The sequence below is a fragment of the Papaver somniferum genome, chromosome 1 (genome assembly GCF_003573695.1).
Source record: "Papaver somniferum cultivar HN1 chromosome 1, ASM357369v1, whole genome shotgun sequence".
In the NCBI taxonomy this organism is placed as follows: domain Eukaryota; kingdom Viridiplantae; phylum Streptophyta; class Magnoliopsida; order Ranunculales; family Papaveraceae; genus Papaver; species Papaver somniferum.
This window is the reverse complement of record NC_039358.1, coordinates 117,709,573-117,730,943: the sequence shown is the minus strand read 5'-3', so window position 1 is coordinate 117,730,943 and position 21,371 is coordinate 117,709,573. Positions and strand designations below refer to the sequence as shown.

Here is a 21,371-nt window from a genome sequence, read left to right as displayed (position 1 = left end):
TATACATTCCATGCCACAGAAAAATGGGGCCTATATGGGTGGTGTATATTTCGCACTCGACTCATATAATTCATCTCGCAATCATGGCTTTCACTATTTAAAACTTTATGAGAATTGAAATGTTTGTTTGTTACGGAAAGAAGTTGGGATAGTTCGTCTGAATTTTGCTTGGCTACTCTATTTTTTGCCCTTTAACACAGTCGTTGAGCCACTTATAGTTAAGGCTGGCTAAGGATGTGATGGGGTTTGAGAGATATCAGAAAAGATCGGACGCCAAGAGTTGAGAAAGGTTGTTTTCTCTTTGAAGCCTTTGAACTGACCTCTACCTTTTATTTTTAACTAGATTTTGTGCCCTCTACCTTTTATTTTTAACTAGATTTTGTGCCCGTGCTACGTCCGGGCGGCTTTGCAAACTTGGTTCACTAATTCAATCAACAACTACAAATAGAATGGCATCGCTATACACCAACTACAAATACAATGCATCACTGCCTCTTTCTTTGAACCATATTCTTAATTTGGTAAAGTTCGACTTCGCCTCGCCCCCATCCCGATGCATTTTTTATCTGGTGTGGCTCGGCTTCGCCTCGCCTGTCGCTTAAGATTTTTCATTTCGTGTGGCTTGGCTTCGTCTCTCCCCGTCGTGATGCATTCTTGAAATCTGTATAGCTTACTTCGATTTTAAAAACTATTCCTAAAATCTGCATTCTTCCTTACAATAGTTCGTACCTTAAAATGCAAAAAGTTTCATTAAATTCACTGCTCGTGGATAGAGTAATGCTTCCATCTAATATTAAGTAATTTGAGTCTGTAAACTACCTTCACTAAGATTTTCAATACGCTACGGACATATATCTTTTCTCATAAATTTTATACAATTTTGTTTTACCAAAACTGGCATTTAACCGTGCTACACACCGCCCCGTTGTGATACACTAAACCTTAATTGCAGACTCCTTGATGTCATCTATAAAAGGTGTGGATTTTATATGAAATCCAAAGAGTAGGTGAAACTCTAATTAGTCCAAAAAGTCATGACCAAAAATGATATATATGATGCCCTTTTAATTAAGAGTTAATATTGGCATTGGAATCATGTAAGGTTTTATCCCACTCAAATAAGAATACCATCTGTGAGAGTCGAACTGCACATCCGCATGGTTAAAAACCATGTGCTCTTCCATTTGAATTAAGATAGCAAGTACCTCAATTTAGAAGAAAAAGAATTAGCTAGTATTTGAGATGTAATGTTAAAAATGGAAAGCTACGTCAGTTATAGACAAATGCCTAAGCAATTCCTAAGCAGGTGCATACCAACTCAAAACTGTACCTCAACCTCAAAACTGTATTTGAGGCCTTGGAACCATTTCTCTTAGCAGGTTTTTTTCATTATTTTTGTATCTGCCCCTACTGTAGCTACAAAAAGAAGATAATATTCACAATTATTATCTAATCATGTTCTTGTCACGCCTGGTTTAGAGAAGATGCAGCTGCCGCAAAAAAGCAAACCATCTAAATTGTTGGCAAAGAACGTATACTGGGAGGTATTATAGCCTTACAGGTAATCTAAGAATTTTTAGAATGTTCCATATACAAAGAATAGCCTTACAGGTAAGAATTTTACACCCAGGAATAGCTGGAGCAAGTTTCATTTGTAGGGATGCTTCTGCTAAAACCCTAGTTGTCGTAGCACAACCACTAGGAATCACCACCGCCCTCACAGCTGAATCATGGGCAATGCTGATAGCGACCAGGAAGGCAAAAGAACGAAGCTGGCCAAAGGTTGAATTTGAAACCGATTCGGAAAACTTGCATCGATTCCTAACCTCATATGCCGATCCGCCTTGGTACATCTCAGGAATGATCTCTGAAACCAAACATATCATGAGACAGATCCCCCAATGCATCGTCAAACACAACTACAGGGAAGGCAATCAGGAAGCGGATGGATTGGCCAATCTGGCGGCAGAAAACAACTAACTGGAGAACCTTACAACTTTATTTTGGGACCATACAATCCCACCATGCATTAGTCAAATTTTAATGGATGACTCCTTGGGTATCACCTACCCTCGTATAGTTGCCGCATAATTTTAATAATATTTACATGCTTCAAAAAAAATACACAAACAAAATAAGCATAAGAGTGTAAAAAACATATAGAACTGAGCAAAATAAATGAAAAAGAACCTTTTATTATACCACTTATTACTGTCCCTTTTTTTGGTATACTGTCAATTGTTTTGCAGTGCATTAAACCCCTCTTGCCTTGGTTGCAGTTTGGTCACCTGTTGATAACATTGGTTGTGAGTTAGGTCACCTGCAAGTCTTAACATAAATTTAATATTCAAAAAATTCCATGAGTTAACATTGACAACAGAAGAGATTATAAATTACCGTCATCGAGAACAATCTCAACATTCATCTTCTTGAATCTCTCTGACTTGATGAAGTTCTCAGCACCATCATGACCACCAAATCACTTAGACACACTACAATCCAACACATTTCATATCTTGTCAACCTCTGATAGACGCATTTATGTGTCTAATTTTTCCTCAATGTTTCTTATTGTTAGTACTCGTTTTCGTCCTTATTATGGTGTTTTGCATGTTTGTAGGTATTTTTTGGAAATAAATATTGTTGGAAAACTCGGCTCGAAAAATTATGCGGAGCACCCCCAGAGGACATGTGCTACGCGGACTCTCATTTTGGTTAAGGGGTACCTCAATTACTAAGGGGCACCTCCGTTGGACAACTGCTATTCGTACACCTGACTCTGTTAGGGGGAGGTCATCATCTACATTTTGAATTTCAAATTTGGCGGGAAAATAATTCAGACGCGGACAGAATTAGGGTTGGACTTTTTAGCGTGCTAGAAGGAGATTCAATGGCTGATATTCATTGGGATGACTTGAACTAGCCTAACATGCTTGGTAAAGGCCTTCGGTTCGATCCAGTTTGGCTGGATATTCCGCGAGAAGAAAATATGGTAACACGTTCAGGCGAGAGATATTCACGGGATTTCTTGTTATTTTGGAAAGATTATTTGTGTCTGAAGCGTGTTGAATCAATCCTACAACGTGTACTATCATGTTTGGAGTGTTTATGCATCATGCTAGCGCGTGAATTGTTAATTCAGGGAAGAAAATATCTGAATATTATTTTCTTTTTACTGCCGAGTAATGGAGAATTATTTGGAGTTATGAAGGATATTTCTTGTGCACGAGAGGATATATATAGTGCTGAGGAGTTTTAGGAAGGGGACTGAGAGAATTGTGAGGATTTGGAACATCACAGAGGCGAAATACAATCACCAGAGAAACCTGTTGCTGCTGCTTCCATTGAAGACCACGAAGAACATTGATCCACATGCACTGTCGTTCATGCTACAGTGACTGTGACACTTCAGCGGCAGACTTATTTGCTACAGTATCAGTGACACATCATGTGTATCGTTCTTTGGTTTGTCACACATATAACTGTTACAAACCCGGTTTTCATTAAATTTCTCCCTTTTCATCATTTGTAAACCATTCTTTAAGCATAAATGAAATCAACTTTTGAGGGTGTTTCCAACATGATGATGTGCTAATTCTCCAACAACCAAGGCAATGAGGAAGCTATTTACGCATGAATAATTGGTAACTATTTTATTTTCTCTAATTTATAATTTATAATTCACTCAATCACTGCTTTTGCGGAGTTTTTAATTGTTTGCATCATTTTCTTCATTAGTTGTGATTCAATTAGATAGGTTATACTTTGATTAGATAATCTATGCTTAGGGGATACAATTAATTTTTGAGAATTTTCCTGATTATTTGTGAGTTAAGAAAATAAGGGACTTAATTATTTACCATCATTCATTCATGTGTAATAGTGGAATCAATGTCTTGGTTATTTTCTCATATCTTGAAATCAATTTTGTGTTAAGTTTTCTTTATTTTTAAGTTTTTATTAAGTTTAGAGTCTTTTGCTTTCACAAGCCTCAACGAACCTTTTACTACAACTCAATTGAAAATCCCATCAACCTCCAGCATAGATATCAACCAAATACATCAAAATTTGCATCAAATAGAAAATGATTTTGTTTATGATGTTTAGGTAATATATTGTAACGGAAGATTTGAACTGTGATTCACCCCTAATGGTGGATGGTGCACCGACTTTCTTCCACAGGTTCACAGTATGCAATCGGTAAGAATAAGTATGTCAATTACGAAACCATAAGAATAATGGTCATTATTCTTTTCAAGGAAACAACCCAACCATCGAATCCAGGACCAAATTATTTCCTCATGTTAGAGAAAAAAAATTGACAGTTATATCTTTGACACGGAATTAGGTATAGTTTAACCAAATAAATCTGGTAATAAAGCTGCAGATGCAATAGCGAAGGAAGCTTATAAACATAATCTATATGGGGATTGGTGGTATCATCCACCTCCTTTGTTAATTCCCTATATAAATTGTGATGTATCAGGTACTCATGTTTAATACAAGTTCTTTCCTTGGATAAAAAAAAACGCACATGCTGAGGATTAAAAGTTAAATGAAGATTGAGTAACATCAAGGTCGCTCAACCATTACGACAAACTTACTAAGTCACTAAGAAGACATATGGAAAAGTCAAGTGTTAATTCATCTCTAACTAATCAAGTAAACCCTAACAAATCAAATATCATGAATAAAGAGAAAATGGTTAGCTCAATTAGTCATGTACCTGACATTAATCAGACCAAAACCAAATTCGAATGAAACCAAAGCTTCCCACTACCTTACGGACTCTAAATCACGCCCTAACCTTCTGATTTCACGACCATATAAGTGGTAGCATATAATCATACACACAAAAAATAGAAAATCAAAAGGAAACAGAATAAAGAAAAATAGATATCATACCTGATCAGGAGAAGAAAGGAGTCGGTAGTGGAAACACGGGAGTTAATTAGGTTTACGCGAGACGATATTAGGGTTAGGGATTAAAATTGTACCTGCAAAACAAACGCCAAACACTCTATAACTTCATCTCTTACATATTCTCTGGATTTCTTATGAAACCCTATCTCTTAATTCAATCAAGCATCAACCCTATTAATCTTTATCTATCAACAACCCAATAAACCTGTCGATTCCACAACAACATCAAAATCAGATGAAACCCTAAATTCTGTTTCTCTCTGATTTATTTCTTCAATCGACATAAACTCTCTTCAACCTTCATTAACCACACAGATTACTCAACTGACTTTGTCGATTGATTCTCACAGACTCTGAGCAGAAGAACAACAGAGTTTGTTTTGTAGAGATGAAACCCTGGGTTTTTTCGTAGGTTTTTTTTTTCTCACCGATATGATAAATATAAAACTTTATTTTTTTAGCCAAAAAAGCCTTGTTTTTCTCTCCTTTGAGGAAAAGTGGAACGGAACAATTCTGTGAGTGGGTGAGGGTCACCGTTCAACGTGGAGCCTAATGACCTTAGGATTTTAAAGGAGTTAGATGTCTCTTTGTTGTGGGTCATTTTTATGGATAAATTAAACCGTTTTACACCGCGAAAGCGAATTGAACCAAACCGATCAACTTTAACCTGAACCATTAACTTAACATATATGATAAGTTTAATATCTACCCTAGATAAGTTTAACATCAACCCTTAACTTTAAGATAACGTTAATCTTCTTTAATATTGGTATAGTTCTAATCGGTGGATCCTGAAAACCCAACTAAAATATGTTAATTTAAACCAATTAATCTGAGCCTTGAGATTAGTTTAATATCATCCTTTGGACCAATAATAACTTTAACCCATTGAGTCTTCTTTAGATTTTAGTTGTCTTTGTTCAACTGTCTATTAGAGATGAAAATCATTAACTTCGGCGCAAATTTTCAATGTCGGATCGAAAAAACCTGAAAAACGCTTTCCCATATAAATCTAGTTTTTTACGAGGTTTTTTTCTTCATTCCATGGTTTTCGCCTCTTCCATGAGCGGCTAATCAGTCGTTCATGAACTCTAACAGCTTTGAAACACAAAATTCTCGAATGCATCTGCTATTTTGGAGTCTTGACTCAGTACCTATGGAGTTGATTTCGGTTTGAAGCAAAATTCAATGGGTCAAATCAGTTTTTCTACTCAAAACCAAACTTTCATCTGCATCAATATTGGTTTCAGTTTAGAATATTAATTTGATAATAACGAAGCTTAATACCTCTCAATTGATGAAATTAGTGGGGATCTTCGATTTGACTAACCAATCTTCAGCAATAGATCTTGGATTTGATTATTATTTTGATGAAACCGAAATTTAATCTTTCCAGAAAAGGGTGTTAGTGGGGGGTTTAAGATTTTCTAATCCATAGATTTATCACACGCTTGCGTCTGATTCTTCCCAACTGCTGTCGGGTAACGATTTAACCTAATTCTACAACCTTCAAATGTAATTTCATAGCCTTCATGTTGAAACCAATTAATTGCTCAAGTCATCCTCATTTCATAATCAAATTACCATCTGTAAGAAATATATCTTTTTTGCCTTCCATAGTGTGTTTCCCATAGAATTTAATCGATTCAAATATTCACCCACAACCTGAAGCTAAATATCATGAGTTCTTTATCAATTTCTCTTCCTGGATTTTAATATTTCTTTCCCTAATTCAAAACCCTAATTGTTCACCTATTTATACTTTGGAAAATGAAGTTATCTTTATCTCTGTTGTACAACAATTTTTCTTCTCCAATCTTCTCAAACCCACTCAAAATTTCAAATTATTTTCTTCTAAGTGTAACTTTCAAGCTGAGTTTTTCTGTATCACCATGTATGCAATCTGGCATGGTGATGTCTCTCATCTCACAAATCAACTTTAACAATCCTTGAACTTTGAGTAATGTTAGAATGTTCACCCTTAATGACATAATTCCTGATAGAGTTCAAAATAATAAGGAAGAACTTTGGACTAGTTGTACGTTAGGAAGATTTGCTGAACCAGTGGTTATAAATAGCTTGGATGTCAGAAATGCCATGTTATTTCAATGGGATATTTAAAGGGGTATTTCTGTTAGATCATTCGGTGATTGGATATTTTTAATAAGGTTTGAGAGGGAATATGAAATGCACAGAGTAATTGTTGTTGCTACAAGGAAAGTATATGGTGATTTATTTTGCATCAGGAAATGCGAGAGAACTGAAAACCTTTCGACATGGAATCCAGATGAAGTTGACTCCTGCTCAAGTTACTAGTGAAAATCTTAGGAAGTATTTAGCTTGCATGGGAAACATTGTCTCATTCTCATTTTTTGTGCGCCAGTCTAATGGCAGTTTTTCCATCAATATTCGAGCAAGCATCAGATATAAGGAAAGACTTAGATTATGGCAGAAAATGAAACGGGTTTCACTAATAAGGTCTCTTTTTAATTCCACAATTACCCTAATAATTTTTGTGGGTTTTGTGATCTCATTGGCCATAAGTTGCAGAATTATATTCATTTTAACATTGACCAACAACAAGCGGAGATTCAACAAGCAAATGCAGAAAATGTAAAGCGGCACTTAGAGAGTAGTTTTTGGTGAATATCTTCCACACTTGAGACGTGGAGATATGAAATCTGTTTATACTTAAGAATACAGCCAAACTGTTACAAAGTTTGTTTTGAGATTCAAAATCAGAATCAAAGTAAAACTAAAGATCCACAATATAAGTAGGAGATTATGTAGGATGACTGGACTTGGTAAATGCGTACTCATTCTGGTCATTTTGTTGAGAGTCTTCAGGACAAGAGATGAATGTATCCTTGACACCTCCCCTCAAGTTGAGATTGAGTTGACGGATTGTCTCTCATGGATTGAAAACGCGGCAAAGTTAACCCTTTTGTAAACACATCTGCAAGCTGGTCCTTGGAGATGATAAAATGTACATAGAGATGTTTTCTGGTTACTCTCTCACTTACAAAATGATAGTTTATATCGATATGTTTTGTGCGAGCATGAGAGACGGAGTTAGCAGTGATATATGTCGCTCCTAGGTTGTCACACCACAGCATTAGTGTTGGTATTTTAACTCCCAGCTGAGCTAATAGTGACTCAATCCAAATCAGCTCCGATGTCACAATTGTTACTCCCATGTATTCTGCATTTGTACTCGATTTGGATATCGTCTTTTGTTTCCTGGAACTCCAAGGGATGAAGTTTCCGCCAAAGTAAACGTAGTATCCGCTTGTTGATCGACGATCATCCAAGTTGCCTACCCAATTCGTATCTGAGTATGCATGAAGATTGCAGTTTGAATTTGCTTGTATCACTAAGCCATAATAAACTGTGTGTTTCAGGTAGCGCAATATCCGTTTGTTCAGCTTTCAATGCTCAATGTAAGGGTCATGCATATACTAACAGACTTTATTCACAGCCACAAAAATATCAGGTCGAGTGATACGCAAATATTGTAATGCACGTACCACACTTCTGTATAGGTTTGGATCAGAAAATTTGGTACTTCCCATCTTTTGAACCTTTGCATTAGGTGGCAGTGGCGTGCAGACTGGTTTGATGCCATCAAGCTTGGTTCGTCGGAGCAAATCAGCTATATATTTTCGTTGAGTGAGAAGTAGATTGTTCTCTTGCGTTATCACCTCTACCCCTAGAAAGAAGGACAAGGCGCCCATATCCTTAACTACAAAAACTTCACGTAGGTCAGTAATGATTTTATTGATATGGGATGGATTTAAGCCGGTGACAATTATATCATCCACATATATGAGGACATAGGTGATTGAATCTGCTTTTTGTAGCACAAATAAAGAGTTGTCTGTGATGGATGATTTGAAGCCAAGTAGTAGAAGATAACCACTCAATCGAGAGAATCAGGCCCTCGGAGCCTGTTTAAGACCATACAACGACTGATGCAGCTTACAAACATGGTTAGGATGTTAGAATCAACGTATCCTGCAGGTTGCTTCATATACACCTATTCATTTAGCACCCCATATAGAAAAGCATTTTCATCATATCTCTGGCGTAGCTCCCACTTGTTCATTACAACAATTAAAATGACAAGTATTATAGTGCAAGGTTTAATGACATGACTAAATGTTTCTTCGTAGTCAATAGCCTCTTGCTAGTGGTAACCCTTGGCCACAAGACGTGCTTTGTAGCGCTCCACACTGCCAGTAGGGTTTTGTTTGATGTGAAACACGCATTTCGAGCCAACTACATTCATTCCTTTCTCATATTTAACAAGTGACCGCGTACCATTGTTAAGTAGTGCATTAATCTGAATTCCATAGCTTTTCTCCATTTCGGTTTTGTGCATGCATTATAGAAACATGTTGGTTCTATGAATTCTGAGTCTTGCAAAGGATGTTTCGTAGCTGTCAGGCATAATTTCTGAATTGGCTTCGCAATTCCGTACTTAGCTCTAGTCACCATTTGATGGTTTTGTTGTTGTACAGTTGGATCTACAATATTGTCATCCATTGAGATGGGCTGATGATCATGTGACGTAGTAGGTGATATAGAAGTCGCGACATTATTCAAATCACTTGCAGTCGTTGACTCAGTTGGGGACGATGCAGTTGGGGCGACATTTGGATATATTATAGCAGTAGCATTGAGACTTTCCAATTGATCTGAAGTATACATCTCAGGTTGAAGCATTTGTTGAGCAGGTGTTGTATTATGTCTGTGGAAAACGGCTAAGTATAGAAACCCAGTGCTGGTATATTGTGCTTGATTACTTACCTCAGGAGTAGGTTGCTGAAATAGTTGGAACGGAAATGAGCTCTCTTCAAACATCACATAGCGTGAAATATAACCCTATTCGATTGACGATGTAAACACATATAGCCTTTATGAGAAGCACTGTATCCTATGAAAACACACGGTAAGGACCTCGACTCTAAATTGTTGTAGCTATATGGCCTAAGACATGGATAGGCTAGACAACCAAAAACCTTAAAGAACTTGTAATAAGGTTGTTTGTGAAATAATAGTTCAAGTGGAGTTTTTTTATTCTGAAGATGATTTTGGAAATCTATTTAGTAGGTAACAGGTTGTTGTGAAAGATTCATACCAAAAAGATGTTGGAATATGTGCATAAAATAACAAAGCAAGATCAGATTCAGTCACATGTCTGATACGTCTCTCTGCAAAACCATTTTGAGGTGATGTGTGAGGGCAAGAAAACCTATGATGTATACCAGAGTTGTTAAGGTATGATATAAAATTCTTGTACTCTAAGGCATTGTCTGATTGAAATTTTTTGATCTTATGCTCGGTAAGATTTTCTATTTGCTTATGAAATTGGATAAACACATGTAAAGCATCTGATCTTTCAATTAAATGAAAAACCCAAGTAAAGTGAGAAAATACATCCATAACAAGCATGTAAATAACGATATCCATTTATGGAGGTATGTGGAAAGACCAAATATCCGAAACAACTAAGTTCAATGGTTTATCATAAATGGTACTACTAACTAAAAATGGAAGCTTCTTGCTTTTATTGATATGGCAAGAGTGAAAAAAATCAAAGGATTTATTTGAAACAGGAAGAGAAAATTGTTGATAGACTTTGGAGACAGTGCGCAACATTGGATGACCAATTCGTTGGTTCCAAACTGGTAAGCTTATGGAGACATAAGACTTCGGAGTTATTGGTTTGTCTATTTTGTCTACACCTTCAAAACATATAGCGCATTTTTATTCCGACCTTGCAGCAGTGTTACCCCCGTGCGGTTGTTCTTCACAACAAAGAAAGTAGTGTGAAACTCAAACTATACATCATTGTCCTTGCAAAATTGAAAACTGACAGCAAATTCGTTTTTATATTTGGGACATGATATATATTGTTTAACTGAAAGGACCGTGTGTTATACATAAAAGAGGCATTACCAATGTTTGCAATTGCAAGTGTATTACCATTACCAACTTGAACATGTCCAGTACCATCATGCTCATGTGGGATGCTCAAGTTTTGAATTTCAGTTGTTAGGTGGTGGGTTGCTCCTGTATCAGTAACCCACTGATTATCAGTTTGACCTCCAGGCAAGGAAATATAAGTTGTCGGTCCCTTTAGCTGACATTTGCTTCCTTTCTCATAGAGAAACCAACATCTGTCAACTGTGTGATTTCGCTTTTTGCATATTTGACATGGTCCTTGATCGTTTTGATTATTGTTACGCTGAGAGGATGGATTGTTGTTCCTTCGAAAGGGCTGAATGTTTTTTGGATTGTATGGAGGCCTTCCTTGATTGTTGTATCTTCGTTGATCAGGTTTGTTGCTGGAAGTTGCTGAGTTGGAGACAACAACATTGGAAAGCGGTTGTTGCAATAAAGCAAGGTGCTGCTCTAGACGCATATCAAACGTTAGCAGGTGTGCATAGAATGTTTCCATAACCATTTCCTAAATTGTTCCCAAAGTAGTGACAATTTGATCATAGGTTTGATTCAATCCATTTCAGATGGATTGCTTCATCTCATCAACGAATACAACATATCCAGAAGCTGCAAGCTGATCAAATAGATTCTTTACCTGATTGAAGAATGCTTTTAAAGAAAAGTTACCTTTATTGAGGGTATGTAATTGTTTCTTGACATGCATCTTATGAGCCTTTTTTTGGGTGCAAAGTGCCTCTCTAATGTATCCAAGACTTCTTTGGATGTTTCCAATCCACTGATTTTGCCAAGCACAACTTCTGTGAGAGTAGAATTCAGCCAGCCTACAAGAAGTGAATCATGTTCTTCATAAACTGTAAACTCTGGGTTGATATCTTCAGATTCAGGTAGGGTTCATGGGGGGTTTGCTTTTGTCCCATCAATGAAACCAGTGAGACCATATCCTTTAAGGATTGGCAACAATTGTATTTTCCACAAGAGAAATTTTGTTTCTGTGAGTTTGAGGGTTACTAGATGGTGGATTTGGATCTGTCTTAGGTTGTTTGTGTTTGTGTTTGCTGCCATTGAAGAAGATTTTTTTTTGTTTTTGTTTTTTTTTTAGCGTGGTTTGGATCTTTAGGCTGATACCAACTTAGAGAATAGTTTTGGTGAATATCTTCCACACTTGAGACGTGGAGATATAAAATCTATTTATACTTAAGAATACAACCAGGTTGTTACAAAGTTTGTTTTGAGATTCAAAAACAGAATCAAATTAAAAACTAAAGAGCCACAATACAAGTAGGAGATTATGTAAGATGGACTGGACTTAGTAACTGCGTACTCATTATGGTCATCTTGTTGAGAGTCTTCAGGACAAGAGCTGAATGCATCCTTGATAGCGGCTATGCACCAAGTTCATGTTCATCATGCTAATATTCCATAACAAGCCACTACAATGGTTCAACAAGACATGGAACTTCCAGAGGACAACCTATCCAATGCATCATCTGAACAAGCAGCTTCTGAGGTAACATGTACTGACTATATGAAAGATTTTGACAATGAAAGTGATAACAAATAAAACAATCAACTCCTAGATCTTAATGCTCCAGATAGTGTGCTTAATGCTACCCCTTTTTACAATAATAATCATTTACAAAGGGATTCATATATTTGGAAAGTTTTTGCAAATAGAGCTAGACCTGGCCAGATTTTGAACTTTGCAACTGGTTTGTGGGATGAAACTTCATCCTCACAAAAACTTCCTGATAATAGAATTATTTCCACTGGGATTTACCTTTACCAGTGCCTAAGAGAGCTAGAATTACTGAAATCGATTTGCACTCCATTGATATCATCAAAGAAAATGAAGAATTGAAAGAAATCAAGGTTATTGAATCTCCAGTCTCTGTAGTTAGTCACCCTCATCAATGGTTCAAAGGAGAAGCATCAAGTTCTAAGAGTAAAGACATTGCAGAAAATTAATGATCAAGATTCCAGCCAGGGACGGACCCAGAAATGTTACTTGGGTAGGGATAGAATATTATCGATTGCCAATGCGGTTGGAGGCTGCGGTTATTTTTTTTCCAACGATTGTATAGATACAAGATATATAGACAAATACCGAGAAACTGAAACAAACTCTATTGAGAAAAGATGATTGGAGAAAGAAATTTTAAGACTTATAAAAGAAAATTGAGAAAATAAATATAATGAGAAGAAAAAATGTCATGTTTTAAACAAAACATTCAGTTTCATTCTCTAATGTATGGGCTAAAAACTATTTGGTACATAATTTGTATTGGCTAACTCAAATATTAGGTGGGCTGGACACAGATTTTTCTAAAAATTCCTTAACAAAAAATTTCTAGACCAAAATTAGGGACGGGCTATAGCCCGGGTTAGCCCCTTACTAGGCTCGTCCTTGACCCCAGCAGAATAGCAGCTTAATGGGAATCTTTGTGTGGACTTCCATCTGAGCCTATGAGCTCTTTCTTTTGGTTTTTTGCTTGGTGTAGTCTACTTATTTTGAAATTATTGTTGTTTAGTCTACATCTTTATTTGTCCTACTCCTTAGTTAAATTTCTCTATCTTTTTGTTGTGTAATCTTCCCTGCTTTGTACTTTGCTTCTTCTATCTTGTCAATAGTCTTTAGCGTAATTTGTATAGACGTTAATCTTCAACATACTTTTTTACATTCTATTAGATGTTATATCTACACATAATTCTAGCATTTCCCTAAATCTGAATTTGGCGGATTAATTATTTCTTGTTTACAGTGTTTATTGTGATATTTATAGTATAAGCATTCACAAGACTCACCCTTATTAAATATCCTCTTTCTGGTTTCAGTGCAATAAGTTAGTCATAGATATTTTCTTGTTAGCTCACAAGTCTTATATCAATCTTTCTTGGCTCAATATTGTCTAAACATACAGTTATTCTGTTATTCATCTTGGATTTTTTGCCATTTACTGTATTATTCGAACTTTTGTTGTTGTCTTATTTTAGATTCCCGAATCTAGTCATTTTCTCAGTTTTCTTTGTATCCTTACTCCTAATTGTATTTCCTTTTCTCACCCTCATCTATCATAATAGTTGTTTTACTAGAAAGCTCTGAATATGGCGTTTTTTGTGATTATAATCTTTTTCCCATTTATTCTCCTTTAAATCATGAAAATCCTTTCTTGGAGTGTCCAGGGCATAGGGACTCCTTTAACTAGGGATCATCTTAACTATTCGTGTCAGTTCTATAAACCTGACATAATTTTTTTAGCCAGGACAAAGACATCATTGTCTCGCATGGAAATGTTTTTTAAAAAATCTTAGTTTCATGATTGGTTTATTGTTCCTTCTGTGGGAATAGCAAAAGGGTTAGCCATACTTGACACAAAAACATATATATGAAATTGATCGATTCAAAATTTAATGTGTGACATTTTGAATTGAACCTAGGGGATAAGAAGATTTTGATTATTTGTGTTTATGGAGCAATAGAATCTGATGATAAATTTGAACAATGGTCATACATTGTCGAGTTTGCTCTACATGTAAATATCCCTTGGGTATTAATTGGGGATCTAAACGTTATTTTTGACCCTAAAGAAAAACAAGGAGGAATCAATGCGTCTTCGAGTAGCAAATCATTTATTATTCAAACAATTGATTTTATGGGTCTACAATATGCGGGATACGAAGGAGCTCCCTTCAGTTGGTCGAATAACAGACAGGTAGAAGCAAATATATGTAAAAGAATTGATAGAGCATTTATCTCCTATAAATGGATACAAAATTTTCCGGACAGGAAAGTAATTCATTTACCCAGAGTGCGTTGGATCATACTCCTTTTTTTTTAGATTCTAAACCTAAAAAGAGAAAATTACGAAAACCATTCAGGTGTATTAGGATTTGGTTCACTCACCCAACCTTGAATTCGGTAGTTAATGCATCTTGGAGACTTTACTCGGAGAGAAATCCCAATATTAATCTACATTCGAACCTTAAACTCCTCTCATCGGATTTGGCTCATTGGAATACTGATGTTTTTGGAAATATTCACAAAATTATTAAAACCCTAAACAATAACATAAAGAATATTCACAGATTTGGTAATTTTTCTGCAAGCATAGAAAAATAAAAAACCTACAAGCTGAACTAGAAAAATGGTACGAAATAAGAAATGATTACTATCACCAGCTCTCTAGGGATAAATTCTTTAGTGAATATGATCAAAACGCTGAATACTTCCATGCGTCAATATCGAATATGAAAATAATCAGTTCTATCAACTCTCTTAGGGAGACAACGGGACTATAGCTATCTGATAAGAAACAAATCTATTCTCTTCTTGTCAATCATTTTACTCAGATCAGTACATCTCAAATCAGCAACTATGATATTGACCTCTCAAACATTATTGATCCTTGCATCTCGGAAGAAGAAAATATTTCCTTTTGTGAAATCTCTTCGAAGGAATAAATATGGGCTACTACTACAAATATGAATCAATGGGGAGCTCCTGGTCCGGACGGATTTCAACCCCGATTTTTAAAGCTAACTGGGAAATTTTGGGCAAAGATATTATTTCCGTAATTCAAGAATTATTTACTCTAATCCCGAAAACTGCCACTCCACAAAGCCCGACATATTTTAGGCCCATAAACTTAAGCATTACTACTTATAAGATAATTTCAAAGATTTTAGCGAACATGATAAAACCTATCCTAAACAAGATAATATCCCCCAACCAATCAACTTTTCTTTCGGGTAGACAGATTATCGATAACATTACAATAGCACACAAACTCCTTCACTCAATGAGAATCTCCAAAGTCAAGAAAGGTTATATAGCTCTTAAACTAGATCTTTCTAAAGCTTTCGATAAAGTGGAGTGGGGATTCATTAATAGAGCTCTTTTAGCGTTTGGTTTCAATTCCTCATGGGTAAATATGATTATGTAACGCATTTCAACCACATCATTTTCTATTCTTCTTAATGGTTACCCGGTCCCGGCATTTCAACATTCGAGAGGTTTAAGACAAGGAGATACGCTCTCTCCCTTATCTTTTTCTAATCTGCATGGAAATTCTATCCAGACTACTGGAAAATGAAATTGAGGAAAAAAAAAAAGCTCTCTGGTCTTAAAATCAATAAAGATGCTCCAAATGTTTCTCACTTGTTCTTCGCAAATGATTTTTTGCTATTCACAAAAGCAGATTTAGGAGAAGCGAAAAATTTATTAGATAGTTTATCTACTTTCTGAGACATAACGGGTCAAATAATCAATCTTTAAAAATCGTGGATTTATTTTAGTTGTCGGATTCATCTGAGACATGGAAAAATAATTGCAAAAATCCTTAAAGTCCAATTAATGATAAAAAATGAATTGTACCTGGGGACTCCACCATTTTTTTATAAAAATAGAAAAGAGAATTTTGAGCCTCTTCTACAAAGGTATTATTCTATGCGTCAAGGTTGGAAATTAAATCTTCTCTCTCAGGAAGGGCGGACAGTATTAGTAAAATATAAGTTTCAAGCTTACCCTACTTATCAAATGCAAGTTCCGGTTCTACCAAAAAATACATTAGACCAATTTTATAGAATTCAAAGAAATTTTTGGTGGCATAAAGATGGGATTAAAAGACGGGGTGGTTTTATAAAAGCTTGGACAGTTATTTGCAAACCCATATCTCAAGGGGGGGTTAGGAATTAAAAACCCACGCCAATTCAATTTGGCGCTTCTTACCAAATTGGAAAGTAGACTAATCTTTGAACCAGATCAATTACGGGTCAAACTTATAAAAACCAAATAGTTTCCAAACTCTAATCATCTCGAAGTCTCTATAACTTCCAACCTTTCTTCTATTTGGACTAGTTTCCAAGAATGACTAAACCTTTTAAAGGTAACTTCATTTGGAAAATTAAAAATGGGGAGTGAGCTAAATTATAAGAAGATATATAGGTTCCTAATGAAGATATAATTCAAAAACCATCTGACAGATTGGACCAAATACCAAAGCTAGTAAAAGAGCTAATTGCTCCAGAAAATACTTGGGATCTTGGAAAATTAGACGAATTTTTCACTCCAGTCATTAAGGAAAAAATACTTGCAATTTCGAATCAAAACATATATAAAGAAAAGATCAAATGGAGCATCACTCTTCATGAGCTTTTTCAGTGAATAATATTTATAATTTTCTTATAAATCAAGATCAAGAAAATGACATTATGGATAGTCTTCCATTGAAAAAATTATGGAAAATTAAAGAAATTCCAAGAATTAAATTATTCATTTGGAAATTATTTCAGGGAGCATTACCAACGTCAAATATACTAGCAGAACATATGTCCAACATTTCGGCGGACTGTCAGATGTGTAACTCTCAAGTTCAAGAAAACAAAAAATATCTTTTTATATTAATCCCTTTGCGAGAGCCATTTGTATTCGTTTATCTTTAAGCTAGAGGATCCTAATAATGCTCAGATATCGGATAAAATTGCTACTATACTCTGATTCATTTGGAAGCATAAATGCTCAGTCATTTTTGAAAGAAAAGATCCAAACCGACAATGCTGATAGAGCAGATAAATAAGTTTTTATACACAACTTCTTCAAGTACGCCTCCGAGAAATCATATTCCTAGAAATGGAAATTTACCAAGTACAAATTGGGAGTCCTTAGACACAGATTGGATAATATTTATCATAGAAGCGGCTTACAACAAAGAAGAGTTATCAACGAGAATTTATTTTATTCTCAGTAGATCAAGAGGAATTTATGCATATCGAAGTGGGTTCAAATAAAGCAATGACGACAGTTCATGTAGAAGCAAAAGTAATGTTAAAAGTCACTTCTTGGTTAAGAGATAATTGAAAAAACGGGGGTCTAACAACACCACCCAATATTTCGCTTAGCAATCTGTATGGACTAACTCCGAAATACTTTCTAGAGAATCAACTAGACAGTCAGAATCAATCTTGGTAAAAGTATCTCAAGGAGTTAATATCTCTCTCTTGTTCTGATTTACTCAAGCTAATAGAAATCAACGAGCCTTAATCAAACACAAGGAATAACTTGGACGGTACCAAAGACCAATGTCCAAGGATCAATCAATGACAATCAAACAACCAAAGGTTGGATTATACCAATTGATGATCTACGCGCACAACCTGTATTATTTCAATTATAAAGATAAACAATATAATGCGGAAACTGAAATAACGCCGACACCAGAAATTTTGTTAACGAGGAAACCGCAAATGCAGAAAGACCCCTGGACCTAGTCTAGATTGAATACACACTGTATTAAGCCGCTACAGACACTAGCCTACTCCAAGCTAACTTCGGACTGGACTATAGTTGAACCCCAATCAGTCTCCCACTGATCCAAGGTACAGTTGTACTCCCTACGCCTCTGATCCCAGCAGGATACTGCGCACTTGATTCCCTTAGATGATCTCACCCACAACTAAGAGTTGTTACGACCCAAAATCGCAGGCTTTAACAATAAACAAATTTGTCTCACACAGACAAGTCTATCAAAGGATCAATCTGTCTCCCACAGAAAACCCTAAAGTTTTTGTTCCGTCTTTTGATAATAATCAAGGTGAACAAGAACCAATTGATAATCCGGTCTTATATTCCCGAAGAACATCCTAAATTTAATCAATCACCTCACAACAATCTTAATTGTATGGTAGCGAAACAAGATGTCGTGGAATCACAAACAATGAGACGAAGGTGTTTGTGATTACTTTTTATATCTTGCCTATCGGAGAAATCAAACAATCTCTAGCCAATCAATATGATTGTACTATTACGATAGAAGATGCAAGATCAGATCACACAACTACGATAAAAGTAGTATCGGTCTGGCTTCACAATCCCAATGAAGTCTTCAAGTCGTTAACCTGGTTTTAGAAGAAGAAAACCAAAGGTTAAAGGAGAACCGACTCTAGCACGCAAACTAGTATCACACGTAAGGTGTGGGGATTAGTTTTGCAGAGTTGCTAGATGTTCCCTTATATAGTCTTTCAAATCAGGGTTTTGCCTTAGTTACAAAGCAATCAATATCCACCGTTAGATGAAAACCTGATTTAGATTCAAGCTAATATTTCTCAACTATTAGATCGAAAACTTAGCTCGTCATACACAAATGACTGTACGCCTCTACGTTTGTAAACCGCACCCAAACGTGTACATTGTTGGTTCAACAATAGTTTACCAAAAAGGTTAACCATAAGAGCATTTCATGCCAACCATGTTCTTCTTCACCATAACTAGTTCAAATGACTCAAATGAACTAGTTAAGAGAGTTGTTCAATTGCAAGGAAATCGTATGTAACTACACAAGACATAATTGAAGCAAAGATGATTTGATTCACAAGAATCGGTTCATGAACTTTAATAGCCACGGTTTGCAAAAGCATTCCTTAGTCTTTTAAGATTAAGTTCAGAGATCATCTTTGGATATATAACCTTCTCAAGTTCGCAGACTAGGTTCGCGGACTTAAGACACCGGACAGAGTTTACAAACTCCAGCAGAAATTCTCGGGTTTGAGAACTTCATCGGTTCGCGGACTGGGTTCACTGACTTGGCTCACGCAAGTAGTTTGTCAACTCCAGCAGAAATTCTCGGGTTTGAGAACTTCGGCAGTTCGCGGACTGAGTTCGCGGACTTGGCACTTGCCATACTTCTGGTTCTCTTGATCAACAAAGTTCGAGAACTTCGGCTCAAGGAATACATTGGTTATGTAATCTAAACTCTCATTCCAATCATTGAAACATTCTTAAAGGACGTTATATAGTTGTTGCACCATTTCTCGTCAAAGCAATTTTCAAAGTGATTGAAACATTCATGACTTTCGTCACTAGGTAAAGATAAACTTGGTCGAAGCGAAAAGCTTACCAACACATATTTCAAGATATAGATAGGCGAGGTATACTCGGCTCGAAATACCAAATGCATATGATCCAGTCTATACATATATAGCATACGACTTTTGTCTCAAAGAGTAGGAGATAGAATAGATAGACTTTTGAGTGACAGATAAGTTCAAGTCTCCACATACCTTTTTGTCGAGAAGTTCCACCGGTTCCTTGAGTATTCCTTCTACTTGTATGATGAATCGCCATGAAGTCCTTGAGCTCAACTACACTTACTATCCTAGTCTGATACTTAGCTATAAGAGACTAGAAATCAAGACTTATAGTTTTGATCACTAACATTGAAAAATATGCTTGAGATAGCAACGCATGCGAGTTCGACCGAGCAGTGCTCTAACAATAATATTCTATCTAGTGCGTCAGTTGTCATGGATTGCAAAGGTATTGTTGACTGCAATAATAAGAAGTGTAAAGAAATATCTTGGGAAGCTGAAAACACAATTAAAGAAGTTGACACGATTCTGGGTACACTTCCACAAGCTAAGGTAAGATACATAAGCAGAAAACACAATTCGGCAATGGATACTATATCTAAGGAAGCAAGAATCAAGAGTCTTCAACCGTTATCTTTGTGCATCAGGAAAAAAAATAGTAAATCAAGTATATTGTCTAATATTTTTGATAAAGATGACATTGTAAACTTATTGTACTATATAACTTAATTTATGAAATTTAATCTTTCCATTAAAAAAAAAAAAAAAAAAAAAAACTTCAGCTCATCCATCACTTTCTTCTTTCACAATGACCACTAGTCTACCATGGTAACCCAATCTTTTCATTATTTTTTCTATTTCTCTAACACTCACAGGAAAAAAAAATCCACTCAAGAACATAATTAAAAGAATATAATCAGATTTGTGATAACTTTAATAAAAATCAATGATTAGTTAGAGAAATTACTGATAGATATATATGAATTGATACATGTTATATATTGTTCTCATTCTTCAAATTTCTTTGAATTTCATAAAATTGAATCCCCAGAGTTTCATAAACTAAACAAACATTTTTTGAGGGTTTTCTAGTTTGGCATTTTTATTAAGCTAATGGCAAATTTTAATGCGTTTCGTTATGCTTAATTTTGATATTGTTAACTTTCATTTTTAATTGGTGTTAGATATTGTTCTCACTCTAAACTGAACCGATTTCCAAACTCGGTTCCGAAAGTTTGAGAATTCAAGAAACCTTTTCTCATGATTCTGGTTCTGATAAATTCCAAAATCGTATTGTGTGCATCATTTTATTGGACAACACGCTTAGGGTATGATGGGTTTGAATTCTGGAGGCTTCATCCTCAAATGAACTCATAACACTTGACGCTTCTAAAAAAAATCAACTTTTAAAACATACATACTCTATCCTCTAATTGTTAATCCAATTGTTTTGTGGGTCTTATAATTGTTGTTTATTGTTACAGACTCTATGAATAGTAGCTTTAGTATGAAAAAAAGTTGAGTTGAAATCGCCCGATTGTAGCCACTGAATTCTAAATCTTTATTGCCAGTATGATTCATGACATTGTAATGGACACAGTTTATTTTTAGTTGTTTTTCTT

The 21,371-nt window shown here is 35.6% G+C and overlaps 1 long non-coding RNA gene across 1 annotated transcript; it reads right to left on the bottom strand.

Moving 5' to 3' along the window:
* Positions 1–2,028: 2,028 nt before the first annotated feature.
* Positions 2,029–5,033, bottom strand: LOC113332275. Its single transcript, XR_003351422.1, has 4 exons — positions 4,998–5,033; positions 2,398–2,492; positions 2,203–2,288; positions 2,029–2,110 (listed from the first exon to the last, which is right to left on the bottom strand). It is a non-coding gene; the product is annotated as an uncharacterized LOC113332275 (long non-coding RNA).
* Between the last annotated feature and the right edge of the window lie 16,338 nt (positions 5,034–21,371).